Source organism: Augochlora pura, chromosome 2, assembly GCF_028453695.1.
Source record: "Augochlora pura isolate Apur16 chromosome 2, APUR_v2.2.1, whole genome shotgun sequence".
In the NCBI taxonomy this organism is placed as follows: Eukaryota; Metazoa; Arthropoda; class Insecta; order Hymenoptera; family Halictidae; genus Augochlora; species Augochlora pura.
The window spans coordinates 22,976,420-22,993,113 of record NC_135773.1 but is presented as its reverse complement, the minus strand read 5'-3'; the positions used below and the strand labels follow the sequence as shown (position 1 = coordinate 22,993,113).

The 16,694-nt window shown below is 41.4% G+C and overlaps 1 protein-coding gene across 3 annotated transcripts in view; it reads left to right on the top strand.

Moving 5' to 3' along the window:
• The window catches only part of LOC144478396 (uncharacterized), a 57,967-nt gene that overhangs the window by 20,900 nt on the left and 20,373 nt on the right, over positions 1 to 16,694 (top strand). The window contains exon 1 of one of the 3 annotated variants that reach the window (XM_078196235.1): positions 10,257 to 10,894. The exons of 1 other annotated variant lie outside the window; for it this stretch is intronic. The gene's annotated coding sequence lies outside the window, so the exon portion shown is untranslated. Of the gene's footprint in view, positions 1 to 10,256; positions 11,497 to 16,694 lie in introns of those variants that run through there. One more of the 3 variants, XM_078196238.1, reaches the window with a different exon arrangement.

Here is a 16,694-nt window from a genome sequence, read left to right as displayed (position 1 = left end):
TATCTTCCTCGGGTCAACCGTGCACATTAACCTTCATTTTTTATAATGCAATAACCTCTGACATTGTTATCTTCAAGCGACACTCAAGAGAATAGATACGACCTACGATACTTGAAAAATTTACTTAGAGGCGACAGAACGATATGAATCATGATACTATTATCGTTGAACCAAACAAAGTCATCCTAACACATATTTTTATATCACTGAAAATAATGAAGATATATTAATGCAAAGGATAGAATAAATATGTATTTTCTTGTTCATTTATTTACGTAAATTTTTGTATGTTGCATGCAAGTATTTATATGTTTATATGATGTTTAGATGTTTATAAAATGTATACATGTTTATATAGTGTTTAGATGTTTATATAATGTTTACATGTTTATATAGTGTTTACATGTTTATATAGTGTTTAGATGTTTATATAATGTTTACATGTTTATGTAATGTTTACTTTGATCTTCGGTGTTTCATGTTTGTTGCTGTTTACCGTACAAAAGCATTTGGTTAGTGTGTCGGCGTTCGTGCAGGGATGCGATCGTACGTGTGCGGTTCGTTCGCCGAGAAACTCGGAAGGGTTAAGAGGCAAAGGGGATGAAGTAGAGCTGAGTTGGCAAGGTGATTGTGTGGCAATTGTGCCGAAGGTGTCACGGTTTCGAATCTAGTCACCTCACCGGATGGAGAGGGGACGCCGGTCGGCCTATGTTTTCGACAACGTAGCTAGCCGGTTCTATAATAGTCCCACGTTCCAAATCACTTATGTCTCCTCGCGAGAGCCGCCTTATAAGATCATCTAACCGCGAGGATCGCCGATCAACGGAGCCACGTTTGACGTTCCTGTCGATCGATCTTCGATCTCGTCGACGAACTCGCCGATTCTCGAAAATTTCGCGAATTTTTTCGGCACGCGTGTTTCTAGAGAATTTGTTAAAATTAGAGAACTGCTGCTTTTAATAGATCTCATGGATCTTTGGATCTGTGACGATTGTCTTTGGGTAGGACGTTTGGTTATCGACACTTCCTATAGATATTACCTCTTATAAATATTAACAAACTTTATTTTTTCTCTCGTTGAAACTTTCTTCTTTAAATGCAATTAAACTGTAAGAAGTGTTCAATTAACCCTTTGCACTCGAGTGGCGACTCTGCGGCACCTGTGACATTGTTGTAACAATTATCAAAATTATTTTTAACAAATATCGCCAAAATCTTAGATTTAAAAATTGTTAAAAGTGTTATATGGGTCATAAAACTCAATCGCATATGCATAAAATGAATTTTGTTATATAAAATGGAGACACTAGAAGTCAGAAAAATTATTTTAGGTTTGCAGAGTGCAAAGGGTTAAAGTTACGGTTGTCGCGAAGATCATCAATTGTCCGTCGTTAGAAATCGGAGAATTGCAATTTCAGGCTTAATTGGTTGCTTTCGTTCTTCGTTTCTGTTTAAACAGTCCGATACGTTTATTAATAAGGGAAAAGAATGGTACGCACGATAAATCGAAATTTTAATTTAAAGGCGGAGCCGAGATTGCCTCGCAGTAAATTGTACGTCAATTTCCGAGCCGAATGATCGAGTGGATTTTATATTGCCAGTAAAATTTGCGAGCAATACGCTTGCGTAACGTCACGATAATGATTTAGAACGGTCTAATTCGAACTTCACTGTGGAGACCTCTTATCGAGGAAATTCATTGATCGTTGCTAATCATTGATCGTTAAGGCCAATACGAAAGTCGCGGTACCTGCATCGTTTTTGAAAATGTAACGATACAAATTTACTAATTTTAATTTGCTAACTTTAATTTCTTTGGAATCGAAAAATTTAATTATCTCCTTTTTGAAATTAAAGCAAAGGTGGAATTTGAGCGTAGAATTATTCAGACGAGTATTCCAAAAATTCCTTCGGGTCCATCCGACGTTCCTACGATTGCCAAGATCCGCCATCTTCGATAAATATGAACTAATCGGATGAAAGTGTCAGGCGACTACAAATAAATTCTCGGCGCATACACTGGAATATTTTGATCATACATATTTACTGTTTAAGATGTCTTTGATTCGGCGCAGTTTTCGCGATACAAATTCCACCAAACAGCTTGCTCAAATAATTAATTTTTCCATTTTCCCAGTATATTAGACAATACTTGGTTTCGTAACATATCTATTAATATGTTAACGTTAGCGTGTAAAAGAGGCTCGGAACATATTCTTCCAACGTGCACGTATTACCGGCAGGATAAATTGGTCAGCTTACGAAACGTTCGCGTAGAAAAATGGTACCGCGCGCGGAACAATGTCCTCGATCTCAGTCTCTCGTTTTCTGCATGTTGTGAAAACGTTTATTTTCGTAACGTTTTATCGCGATTTTATCTGGAATTCTCGTAACGATAAGGCTTGGCAGCGATCAATAACGTGTTTGGGCGACTCGGCCAGAACCGGCGGGGAACCACGGTGAACAACAAAAATCGGCCGTTTCGCGACATAGAGAGAACACACGGGGTTATAAACTTTTCCATTTCGGGCGACTTTTGATCGGCACGACAATTGTTCCTTCGTTATCGGGTTCGATGCGATCCGATAAAGAATTCAGCGATAATGGGAGACGTTTAATTCATTGCCACACGTCCGTTAAGATGCGGACTGTAAATCATCGCCAAGATTATGATAAAAGTACGCGCCCGTAGAATTTGTTAACCGACTAATTAGTGGTTAGAATACAAATTTTCCATTCTTCTATGTTAACCCTTTTCGCACTCGAAGTCGTTTGAACTACAAATCTAAAATAATTTTCCCAACTCGTATAACAATTACACTTTCAACAATTTTTCTACTTCATCGATATCTATAAAAATCATTTTTGAACGTGTTAGAAAAATTTCAATGGCGCCACTCGATTATTAAACAACTTGTAGCAATGAATCTTGAGACTGCTTTGTTTCTTTTATTTTTAGGACACTTGAATAATTCTCGAGACTTAAGCATTATTAAGAAATGCTTGGAGACTTAATGATTATTTACAGGCAGTACTGGGCAACGATCAGTTTTAATTGTTAATATAATCATTCATTAGCTTGGGCTTCTTCCCAAACCTTACTAAATTCATCGGATTCGTCCAGTTATCTTCCTGCGCCGCTAAAAGGGTTAAAAAATCGCTAGCCAGGCATCCGAGATTTTCTCAGCCGCGGAACACAATTCAGAAGGATCCCGGGTGCGCAATGTTTACCGAAATATTCTGGCAAGGCGAACGGATCCGAATCAGAAGGCTGCACTGTTCCGAGATTCCTTGCAATCTAGAGGCACGATGTTGCAGCTCTAACAATCGGCGTGTAACAAAACATCTCCGCCGAACCACGGATTATTGAGTTCGCCTCCTGCGCCAGGGTTAGGCTGTTGCGTAACCCGCCCACGCATCCAAATGTTCCGAAAGCAACGTAGTTTTATCTATATTTACCGGGCTTATCTGTCTCGCGAGGTATCATCTCCATACTGGACGCGGCGTGTCTGCTTTTCTGATCGCCTGCAGCTTCTTCGTTTCTTTACGATTAATTAACGGAAGCATACTCGTTCATACTGGAACCACCAAATCAGTTAAGACGACTGGTTTTTGTTTATTTAAATTTAGTAAACTCACAACGCTTTTTCTTTTTAGTCTGAGATTTTAGATTAGGCTTCGATATATATACATTAATTATATTAATAATTAAATATATATATATATATATATTGAGGACTTTTTGTCTCCAAATCTGGCAGAGGTTCCGGAACATTATACTTTCATAAAAGGGTTGAAGGTTGGAGTTAAAATTGCCAATAACCTATTACCCACCCGATAAAACTAAAAATTAAAATATATACAGCATAAGTAGAATATACAGTAGTATACATAGTCTAGTACAATCTAATATACCTAATGGTAATATAATAAATAGTAACAAAAGTATAGCAAATGGTGCAGCAAAGCTAAAAATTGTCTGCAAAGACCAAACCGAGGAGATTTGAATGCAATAGCTGACAGAAAAGCGAGCTGCGGGGCGAATTAATTGGAATTCAAGCCCTTGCTTAAGGGACTATGACACCGGCAGGGTGTCGTCCTGAATCGTCCTCCGGAAACAATCGAATTCGATATTCAGCGTGGACTCGCGGAGACCAAAGTCTCGCTGAAAAAAAAAGTAGAAAGCGAAGAAACGGTGCTAAGGAAAAAACAGAGGGAGGACAAAGAGGTAAAATAAAAAGGGGTGGAGGCCAGCCGAGGGTGGGACGGTATCGAGGGCAGGTTCGCTTTTCCAGCAGCCCAGTGCGCAGACGCTTTTCCATTTTCATCGATGATACAGTGCCGGGTCATAGACCGAATTCGAGGCTGCACCCGGTAACAGCATCGAAAACCGCTGCCAGTTTGCCACACGTAGAAATCGGTCGATCATTGCCACCCGTCTTCGTCGCGCCGACTGTTGTCCGTCAGTTTTGCACACGTTTTTAAACAACGTTCTGTCAACGATGCTCGCTGCCTCCCTATCAACGAATCGTGCACCCTTTTGCGATTTTAACGATGGTTAAGCTTCTCTGTATTTTCTCTATGAGGATTAGACTTTGTGGAGCTTTAGGACTGTGTTGGATGTCGACGAAATTTTTCTATATTTTAATCAGGCTCGTTGTATTTGTCGATCTGTAAAAATTCGTTAATCCCTTGCACTGTAATAACGAGTCAGACTCGCCATGAAGATTTTATGCAAGCTCTACCAAATACGAATTAATGTCTTCTACATCGAGAGGTGGAAATAAATTCTTCTGTTAAGTATGGAAACGGAGGTAAATAGAGAGAAAGATTAATAGCGCAAGGGGTTAATAAAAAGAATTATAGAATTGGTAAAAGGAACAATTTAGGCGATGCTAGGATCTTCCTATTATTTTTTAACCTGTAATTATGCGCGTCTTTTCGCGTCTAATAGGACAAGATAATTGAAAACCCGATAATTTAGCAAATATTCCATTTTTCGCATGTAAGAACGAGGATTCCGATAAATAGTAGATACGGCATTAGTAAACATATTAATCGGTGATGCAACATCTATTACGAGCGGATCGCAGATGTTCGCGCTGTTCCGTGTGTTTGAAAGCAAATTCTCGAGGAGCTGTGCACCGAATAGAAAATTATTCTCTAGAAACATTGTTGGCCAGAAAAATTGCACTCGAAAATATATTCGTCGCTCTGTTTCGAGAAATAGCCTTCTGTGCTATTAATGTAGCGTCGCAACAGAACAAGGTAGAACTATGCTATAAAATGTTTATTGTATATTGTATGGCGTAACCATTGCCCAAAATTGCATCATTTGAAAGCAGCAATGCTTTCTGTTTAGCGATCGCTGATTTTATATTATTTTATTGTTTGAACATCCACCTTTAATTTAATATGAAAATTGTATCGATTAGTTATTTAGTTTAGAATTTATCTCTGTTAAAAAAATGGAAAAACAAGACATTTTGTCGCATTGTTTCCATAAAGGCGAGAACGCGTCGCAAGCGCACAATAATTTATGCGCCCCTCATTAAGATCATTTTCACAAAAATCATCTGCCGTCTGTCCAAACTCGAAATGGCGACATCTTTGTTGCAAAGCGACATTTTAAATACAGCCACGATCGAAATAGTTCACCCGAAGGTCAGAGAAACACAGAGTTCGCGGCTCGTGAAAAATACGCGGAAAGCTCGCGCATGTTTTTCCCCGAGACGCGTCCCAGTTGCGAACACCACCATGCCCGTTCTACGTGATTTTTCACGTGGGTGGAGGGTTAAAGGGATTAACAGGATTCCTCGCTAAATATACCTCGTTTCGAGCACCCGCATGACTCTTTCTCTTACTAACAACCGTGTATCTGCGTGACATATCTCGTTCCCATTCATCCCTGTTCCGCGCGGCCCGGTCACAGTCGCATGAAAATCAAAGAACTTTTCATTGCAATTGACATAAAGCGACGCTATTTTCTTTTCCATGAAAAATAATAAAACGCTCCTCAATAAAGGAAAAAATAGAGAGAACGTGGTACAGGCATTTTTCAACCTGGAATATTTATATGAAACTCGGAATTTTTAATATAACCAATACCGATACAGTTGATCTTTCTAATTAATGACAGCGGTTTATTAAATAATTTCAACGAGATATCGCGCTTCGAATTTACCATAAAAAAAGGAAAATCATCGGTTCACCCAATTTCTGTGAAAAGTTCTTCGGTTTCGTCACAATTTTGTAATTTCGTCGCCGCGCGCGATGCAATTTGCTCTCGACGAGCACCACTCGCTCGCTCGTGCTCGCATGCATGCACAGGGCGGGTAGTTGAAGTGCATTGTATATCGCGCAGCATAAGGCGACACACGTTCTTTGCTCTCCCTGGCCCGATCGTTGGTTCGCGCAGCCGCACTTCCGTTCCACCCCGGGCCGCGTCCACCCGCTTCCGCCTTTAACTGTTACGTCGACCGAACTCCGTGCCCGATGTCTTTTTACGCGGATCAATGAAACACTAATCGACGGACTCGGCCGTCGTTCCGGCGAACCTGCACAGCTTATTATTTCACGCCGCCTTGCAACCTTGGATGCAACGGCCGCGTGAACGCTCGGCCGCACCTGATCCAACATTGCCCGGCGTCACAATGCGACTCGCTGTACAAAGAGTCGATGCTTTCTAAATAGATATATAACAATAAGAATCGTTACATGAAAATATATAGTTATTCTTTTAATTTTTTTTGTCACAGTGTATGCGACAGAATGGAGGAATTTTAGAAATTAAAAATTGTCTACGTTGATTACAAGATACCGAGGCTAGATAGATATTTCTTTTTTTTAATTATTTATTTAGAAATAACTCAGACTTAGAAATAACTCATTTAAATATAATTATCGTCTTAATTGTTTTATTACTATGTATGCAACACAACCACGGAATTATTAAAAATTGTTTACGATAATTACAGAGGCTTTACAGATGTTTCTTTTTATTTATTTATTTATAGTCAACTAACACTTATGGCAGTAACGTGACCATTTCGAGCCGCCTCGAAAACAACGCAAATATCATCCGTTCACCGCAGAATTTGTGCACAGAGTCGTCTCGTTTAGTATATGTTTTAGTGACCTCGGGACTAAGTTGCGAGTCAAGGGGTTAGGAACACGTGCCGGAGAATTTTACAATGGTCACTGGCAGCATGAACTGTTTCGTCAGACAAATGCTAATTCCGGCGGATAGATCGGGCGAAAGAAAGTCGTCTCTGGGTCAGCGAAGCGGCTTCGCGAGCCGTCCCGATATACGCTCGATAAATATGCATTAGCCGGCGATACGGGAGTGTTTCGTCACGTATATACCATGTGCATCTTAACAGTCAGAATTGCTGTGTACTATGAATAATAGTTGTATCGCCGCTCATTGATGGCCCCGTGACGCGCGATAAGATCCGTCGTCGCTCACGCAACTGCCGCTCGGTTAATGACATCTCGGGCCGCTGTGTTTCGTAACCGTTATCGATTCACGCGGTTACCGTGGAAAATGTCACTGTGAATGAAAGGATCCTCGATGAGTCATTTGGTAATCTCGCGAATATGAGATATTCGTGAAATCCATAGACCAAGTAGATATTTATGAAAAATGAAAATTTTCCGAGACGATTCGCAACAGAAATCAACGCCAGAGAGTTGAAGAAATTATTTTTAAATTTTTGCTTATTGGAATTTATTTTGATTTGCTTTAATTGGAATTTACTTTGATTTGCTTTAATTGGAATTTACTTTGATTTGCTTTAATTGGAGTTTACTTTGATTTACTTTAATTGGAATTTAATTTCGTGCGAAGCTCGAATAGATCTACTTCGAAATTTCAATGGAATTCTCGTCGATGCACGTCTCGAGTTTTCAGCGCGTACACCACCGCCCGGCGCGTCTCTTTAGCAACAATTACAGTTATCGAAGAATGTCGCAGGAAACTTGCCGCCGCGGAGATAACATTAGAACACAGAGGGTGGAACGTACAGCGGCGAACTCGGCGCGTTGAAAACTTTTCTAGAAATAGTTTCGCAGAGAGAGAGAGAGAGAGAGGGAGCGTCGAAACGACGTCGTTTCCTTGGGCATCAAACATTTATGATTTTACAATGCGGCGATGCGAACCGGATAAGAAAAGTTATAGCTAACCAGAGAGTGAATATATTGGCGGTTATGGATTCGCGGCGGCGAGCTCGTTGACATCGGAATTTCCCTGTGACGCTATAATCAAATCATCCCCCGTCTGCGGGGATAACGTTAAACGGATTATTGTTCTTTTACCCCTCGTGAAATCTTGACAAGACGCGCGCGGTGCACGGATCGGGTTCGACGATGGTTAAGTGTAAGAATTCTTTCTGGCGTGTGTGTTAGCTGAGAAACCACCCCTAACGTGGTGTCGATAACTCGGTAATTTTTTTTGTACAGTTGCATGCATTTGGTAATTCTATGAGTGGGATTTTCATAAATGAAAAAAATGAAATAAATAAAAGAAATAAAAGAAATACAAGAAATAAAAGGAATAAAAGAGATAAAAAAGATAAAAGAAATGAAAGAGATAATAGAGATAAAAGGTATAAATGAAATAAAAGAAATAAACGAAAGAAAATAAGAAATAAAAGAAATGAAATAAATAAAATAAATGAAATGTAATTTAACTGGAATAAAAAGAGCGTCACCTATATTTGGATGACGGGGCCCCATATAAGCATCCCCGTCACCCAGATATGGAAGACGCGGCTATAAACACGTTAATTGTTTTAATAAACTGAGAAGCGCATTGAGTCTATTCATCCCTGAAACCGTGAAAGAGATAACCAAGCGATCAAAAGCGCGTTAATCTGAGCAGCTCCGCCACAAAGTGAAAAACCCATCGTGGCAATTAATTAAAAGCTTGTCGTTGGTCCCCTAACCCGAGCAAATAATTGCACGCCGCGTCTAACGCGAGGGGGCGACGATGATACTTTAATCACCCTGTAGATTCGCTGCCGATCGTAGACAGACGGAGAGGAGGCCTGGTCGGCTGCTCGCCTAACGACAAGGCCTCGTCTTGCGCAGACCCGCCGGCTCGTTGAAAGTGTGAGAACTGGCCTGGAATCACGCATGCGAGCCGGCGGGGGTGTTGGCCGAGCAGCCCGTGGAGAGGGCTGCCGGAGGGTTGCCTCTCGGGGGGGTGGTGGATAGGCGGAGGAGAGGCTATACGAAGGGAGCCGAGACACGTACGGGACGTCGAGGGCTGACGTTACAGAGGGAGGATGGGGAAAAATGCAACCACCGCCGGATACTGCGAAAGAAAATGTTTAAAGAGGGGGGTGAGAGCCGAGGGGAAAAAAAAAATGGATGGAATGTGCGGTGGAATCTCTGCGCCGAGGGGCAAATTAACGTCCTGCTTATATGCGAATAGACCTTTCACTGGCTTCGATTACGGGGACGCGGCTGTAGGGGGATGTCCGATGCGATACAGTCGCTGGACAAAGGGATAAGGTACTCGATGTATAGCCCTTATTCGATTTATGAGCCATATTTTTACTCGAGTTTTATGGGGGTAACGATTTCTTACTGTGCTAGGTATATCATAAATTATAGTCAATAAATAATTGAGTGCAAGATTAATGGTGATTCTGTTCTTTAAATCTATAATATATTATTTATTATACAGTATTTTATATATTATACGGTATTTTGTGTATTATACAGTATATTATACATTATTCAATATTTTATATATTATACAGTAAATTGTATATTGAATCAACATTCGTATTCAGTGTCCCAATCTTGGAACATCCACATGAAATAGCCGATTCAAAATAGGGACATTGTATAGAATCTTGAGTAAAAATTGAAATAGGTCCCCAATATGGAACAGTGTGCTCTTGCTTAAAAATCTCTGTATTTAAAGAGACATGCTTTATCTATTTTTTATTGCATCCTTTATACAGGCCCCACAGAAACTCGCAACTGCAACAATTTGTAACATATACTTACTCTCGATTTTCATAAAAAAATATCCCCGTCATTTTGTCATCGATTAAACAGTGTCAGACATAAGGGGATGATCGAAAAGTCAACAGAGCGTGCAGCGAAGTCCGAAAACGCGATTATAAGTCGAGAGGGAGGGAGGGAGGGAGGGTTAAAAATCCCGTGGGTGGCTCCCGAACGGTAACAAGATTGCGGAGAACTATCGGACGCGGGAGGGTGGCGTGTAGGTGGTTCGGTCTTGGGGATGGTCGAAAAGCGGGAGGAAGCGTGCGCGCAAAAGGGGGCGGGCGGGTAGCGGGCGATGCAAAATCGTTCGCGGCCGCACAGTCGCAGGAGAATCGAAGGCCGACACCGGCCGGCAGTGTGCCGCACACCGGCGCAGCAATCACTTCCGCTTTTCTCCGTTTCCGTCACGATCGCGTTCCCCGCAGCCGTGCGGAAGATCGCACGGTGAACCATGCTGCGGGACGCCGGTTGACCCGCGATCCGTCGCCGACGAAACACCGCCGTCACACGCTGGCCGGAAGTGTCGCGCCACCCGCGGGTGATTGCTCTCGATCGTCTCATCTTCGGACTTGTCCCTCTTTCTCTCTCTCTCTCTCTCTCTCTCTCTCTCTGTGATCCCCGGTTACGCCGGCTTCCGGTTTACGTTCTCCGACTTCCGGCCGCGCGTTCGCTGGCCTCCGACTGGCCGGCACGTTTCCGCGCGGACTTCTGTTGACCTTTGCCGATTGAGATCGGCTTGGACGAATCACCGGTCGCTTTCGAAAGCCTAAGGAAATTTCAGGTTCCCCCGGGGAGGATAAAGAATTTCCGTGGTCCTCGAGAAGTTCGATGTTTTCGTTGAGGTATCGCACCGTGTGCTAGGCGAATTTCTGCGGTATGTGACAGCTCTCGCTTGGTTCCCGTGGATCTTAACTATATCGATTTTGTTGGACGTGTTTCTTAGCTTCGGTCAGTGCGGTTTGCGACGGTCAGTTCACAGACGATTTCGCCAGACATTGATTTTTGATCGCGTCGAGGTCTGGCGGTTTCGATCTCCCGTTGCAGAACTTGCTGCAACGGCGCGTAATTCAATCGTATACCCCAAGTGTAACTCCACTAATCTATTTAGGCCAGGTTGAGAAATACCACGGCCGTTATTACGTATCGCACACGCGGTCGTGCGGTGTCGAGCGCCGTCGAAGTTGGTGCAAAAGTCAATGTCGCGTCTCGGGGCCTAAGAAAACCAGCGACTCGCGAGTGGACCGCGGGTTTCCCAGAAAAATCTGACTTTCATTCATCGATGAGAAAATACTTCTTTATCGAGAAAAACGCGCGAACTGCGTGAACGCATGAAAGTCGTCTTGGGACGAGGAACGACATAAAGGAAGCCCGTTAGCGGTGCGCGAAGTATAAAGACGGAACAAGCTTGCGTTCAAGTCCAATCAACGAGCATCGCGATTCATAAGCTCGGCCATCCTTCGATCTTACTTTCTATTCGTAAGTTTCGCAACTTTAATAACTGCAATCTTATAACTTCGCTACTTGGCCAACTGCAATTTTACAACTTCGCCACTTGGATGACCGCGACGACGTAACATTGCCGTTTTAATTCCTTGACCTTTTTCCACCGCGGACGGAACATTGTCAGTGGATCTCGGTGGAATTCCTGTCGGACGTCGTGCTGTGGACGGGTCCGGTAATTAATCTGGTATCGGGAGCAGAGCACGTGAGACCGCGGGAGAAGGTGCCGCTTCATTCATGGTGTGTGTCTCGCGCGATGCGAACGGTGAAACGTGTTTCGCGGAATTGCGTCAGGTGACGCAACCACTTGGAAAAGGACGTTCAAGGAAAACTGTCGAGCCGTTTTAAAACTATCTTCCAAGTGATAACTGCTTAATTTCTCGCGCTATAATGAGTCGGACACGTGACGAATATTTCGTGGATAATTTAATAAATATAATTGCCACTCTTATTAAATCGAAAGAAAATGTTTGAGTCCCTTGTCTTGGAAATTTAGGAATGAAAGTAAACGAGCTCTGAAAGACCTAATAGTGCAAAAGGTTAATAAATTATCTATCGTCTCGTTGATCACCATACTGCAAATAAACTCACGAAAAAGTCACGCAAAAAATTCGAATAAATTCTTATTCGCATCAATTATTATCTAGATCAAGTTTCTCTCAATCAGATATTTATATTGTTAAATAAATTTACATCCGTTATTTCGTATCTCTTATCCGCCGTTCGAACGATTTTTTGCCCGACTCGGCCGCGAGATTAGGTTAATCAGCGTTGATGAACTTCGTGCCGATAGTTTACGCAAACTTCGTGCCACAGAAATGCAATAAGTTGAGATATTACCATTTAACACAGATAAAAGCTTATCGAGTAACTAAATGCAATCGACGTGTGTTGCTTCGTAACGATGTCAAGACTGATGGAAATTGCTCAGACTCTTCAGCATTTTCATCAGCAACTAGCCAGGTAAAGTCTTTGCAATTTCAAGAATTTTAAAACGACGCGTCGAGTGTTCGATATCATATATTTAAGTCAATTATATTAATATTAAATCAATATTATGTTATCATGCCTTGCAGTCGGTGGATAAAATGTTGCCCAAAGTTCTGCAACCGAGTTCGAAATAGAATGCACTCGGGGAACAGAAATCTTCCATTTTACAGTGCGCTGTGTAAAATTATTATAACACGGTTCACAGTCTAGTAACATTTAGCTATATATCCTCGTAACATGTAAAACGTTTGTCACAAAATTGTTGGAATACTTTTAGTCACCGAATTTCGTATAAAATATCACAAAATTACTGCAATACTTTTAGTCACCGAATTTCGTATAAAATATCACAAAATTACTGCAATACTTTCAGTCCTCATTTCATATAAAACATCACAAAATTATTGCAATACTTTTAGTCACCGAATTTCATCGCGATCGTTTCCTCGTTCTATCAAAGGGATAGATGCTCTAGCATCGCAGATGTAAGTTGAAAATTTACAGACTGGTATACTTCGGATCAGTGACACGAAGCACCGGTGTTTCACCGTGCTGCACACGGTGTCGGCTAAAGGGATTCCGGGGACTGCATTATGAAGCAACGACACGGCGGTTCCGTAAATGTCGTTATCGCGATCGATAGGCTACACGGCCTGAAATTTCTCCGTCTCTCGTTGCGCGACGTTCGTCGTCCGCCGCGAAAACGACGAGCGGGAGGGATACGTGTAGGTGGGCGTGATACGCGACGGCCGGTTACGTAACAGCCGATAACACGGAGTGCGTTCCCTTCTCGTGTAAAACGCGTTTATCTTCGGCGAACCATTTGAACGGCTGCTAATTGAAGATTTTACTTTCGGAGAACCGCGCGCGAACACGGTTATTTCCTGCATGACTCGCCCGTCGTTCGATTAATGTTACAAACGTTGAACATTACCGACGCGCGCTGTTTCATAAGAGCGATGACTTGGCTCTTATGCGAAATAAAAATTGGCCAATTCTGAAGTTAAATCGCGTGCTCATTCTTTCAATTTTTTTTTATAATAAATAAGTTAAAGCCATGAGATGGTCATATTGAATTTAACTAAAGTTTTAAGGTGTTTTTAGAGTCACGTGTGCGGCAATTGAAGTTCGTTCAACGCCCGGGAAGAGATTAATATGTACTTCGAATCATTTTTAAGTGAGAAGCGTCGGCCATTTTGACGAACACGCGGGTTTAGTGTTAAAGTGATTCCAAGATTAGAAGACTTGAAGGGTGTCAGCGTGAACTACTTTACAAAATTGGCTCTTAACTATGCGGGGCTTATCTGACGAGACTATTTTCGATTGTTACAGTCGCTTTCGACCTTAATATTCAAACCGCGGATTTTTATGAAAAATAAAAGTTGCCTTTAATCACTTCACTATATTGAAGATTGACGTTCCTTAATTCTTTCAATCTTTAAACTGCTTTTAATCCACACAACCCTGCCCCGTTACTAGTCTACGGTTTATTAATGTTATTTTAAAATATCAGGAATTTACGGTCCACAGAAATGTTCATTTAAGTACGTAAATGCGTACAAAAATGTTCCTGAAAATATCCATAAAAGCATCTACTAAACAAATTGTATGGAACATATATTTTAGAACAAATAGAACATATATCTATTTAAAAAAAAAATAGAACATATATCTATTTTAGAAAAAATAGAACATATATCTATTTTCGAAATGGAACACATAAATATCCAACAGCATTTGCTTAAACACCTTGCACGCAACGTAGCCGTATGCAAAATTATCCTTGAACAAAAGGAGCCAATTAGTTGCAAATTTTCACTGCGCGATCCAACATCGCGAGAATTCGCCGTTCTTACGTAACGGGGCTTGAGAGCCCGGGACATCTGGCTGGAATAATAAAATCGATGAATGATTGACGACGTCTATTTCCGCGAGAGGAGGAAGCCTCCGGCACGGAAACGGCCATCAGTTCACAACCCGCGAACGAGAAACGAAACCGCTTCGAACCGCCTTGTCCGCGCGACAGAAATCCACGCGCGTTCTAGATTCCCGCCACTGCCTACGTTCGGACAACGGGACGGGTCGCCGTGTTTGATCATAACTAGCGCGCACCGGTATGCTTTTCATTGATCCGTCTTTTACTTTTTCCACGCTTCCTCTCCGGCGAACAGACCAGGGATGCTCTTATTGCACGGAAGACGTCGGTTTCCGCGATGCTTTCTTCGCCCTCTCGGTGTTTACGCCGCGTTGTTTACCATTGTAAAACTGGTAAACACGAGGGACCCGATCGGCGCTGCGCGACTCGTCCCATTCTACCATCTATATAAATCGGCATTGTTTGCTGTTCTGCAAACGTTGTTGCACGAGGAAACATTTCAATTTCATTATATTATTTCATTATATAATTTCATTATATATTACAATGCTGTCGATGTTCGAACAGCGAATAGTTTTCACAAGAATCTGACATAGGTTTGCGATCATCAGCAATTTGATTTGTTAATTTTTACTAAAGCGTTTAACGGAGATGCGAGGTCTCAACTCGTCAGTTTTTCTATTTAACCCCTTGCACTATAACGATCTACTAAATATGAATATTATTAATTTATTTCCATTTATCTTTATTCAAAACACTGGGAAATTAATAACAATTTAATCGACGGAAAACAACCGTGCCGGTTCCATGGTTTCTCGTTTAAAATTGTCGAAATTATAGAATTATAAATGATCGAGCTCGTATAAATTCAGAGCTCGTTCAAAAAAGACTGGCAAATAGAATAGAAAATCGTCGAGTGTTTTTATCGATGTTTGCTTTAAGTTAAACGTAACTTGCTATTAGGACCAGTTAGTATATTTTTAAGCGGAGGGAACCAGTCGTGGCTAGCTCAAGATCACGTTTGCGCGAGCCATCATCGATTTATCTGGCAGCCATTTACGCTTTCGACACTTGGCTCATCGATCCCCATCGCTCGTCCTCTTTTGCAATTTTGTTTGCACAGGTATCGGTCCGTCTGTCCACCCGATAATTGACCTATTTGCGCGGGCTCTCGCGCGCATTCGAAACCGGTGCTACCGCCTGCTGCATCTCCGAATGAATATCGCTGTCATTCTACCGGTAACAAAACCTCGGTTTGCTATATTTTTGTGTTCGTTTCTGAGACGATTCTCCGGTTATGGGACACCCTAATACCTGGAAAGTCTAACGGGTGGTCGTAGCTTTTTTCCACTTAGGAAACCGCGTCATTTTACCCCTTTTAAATCAGTATTTTACGGACAATTATATATTTTATATATATATTTTACAATCCCGAGGCGAGATGATTTATATTTCTTTAATTTTTCCATTTGTATAAATTTCTACCATAAAAATTAAAATGGCGTCCAAGGATTTGAAAAATCGTCCAAGGATTACCTGTCCGTCTTGCTAACGATTCTACTTGTTCCGGTGATCAGGAGGAGGCGTAGATAACGCTTATATCTCGTTTCCACTCGCGCTAATGTTTATTTATCTCGGCCATAATTTCTATGGTCAGGTTTGCACGACGCTTCGATGCAAATTGCAGTGATACGATGATCCGGGCAAGACAGATAACAAGCGTGTGCTTCACAGAAGTAGTAGTGACCAAGTTATGGACAGACTCAAGTTAACTGCTCCTCGGTCTTATGGAGGAAGGCGTAACGCGACCGTTTTGATTGTTCTTTTCATTGACAAAGACAATTTTTTAACTATGCTTCGCGCGAACAATTTTTCTTTTGGTCTCGTGAGATCCGAAATGAACGATTGGAAATTTACACTTGCATTTGTATATTGCAATTGTATATCGTACCTAGACAAAAGTAATATTTATTTAAATCTTTGCACTCTAATGGCTCATCCCAAAATTATTGTTCTAGATATCGCAGAAGCTTAGATTTAAGAAATTGTTGAAAGTGACTCGCGAGACTCAATTACATTAATTTTGTTATGTAAAATGGAAATACTAGAACCCAGAAAAATTATTTTAGATTTCCAGTTGAAATGGCTTCGAGTGCAAAGGGTTAATATCTATTAATATTTCTATATTTCTTTTTTCTACCATTTCTAATTATAAATCCGTACAAAAATACAATATTTCGTAAATCTTTCATTTGTCCTAAAATGAAAGGTTATAAAGAAATAAAATATCACTGAAATGGTAAAAATT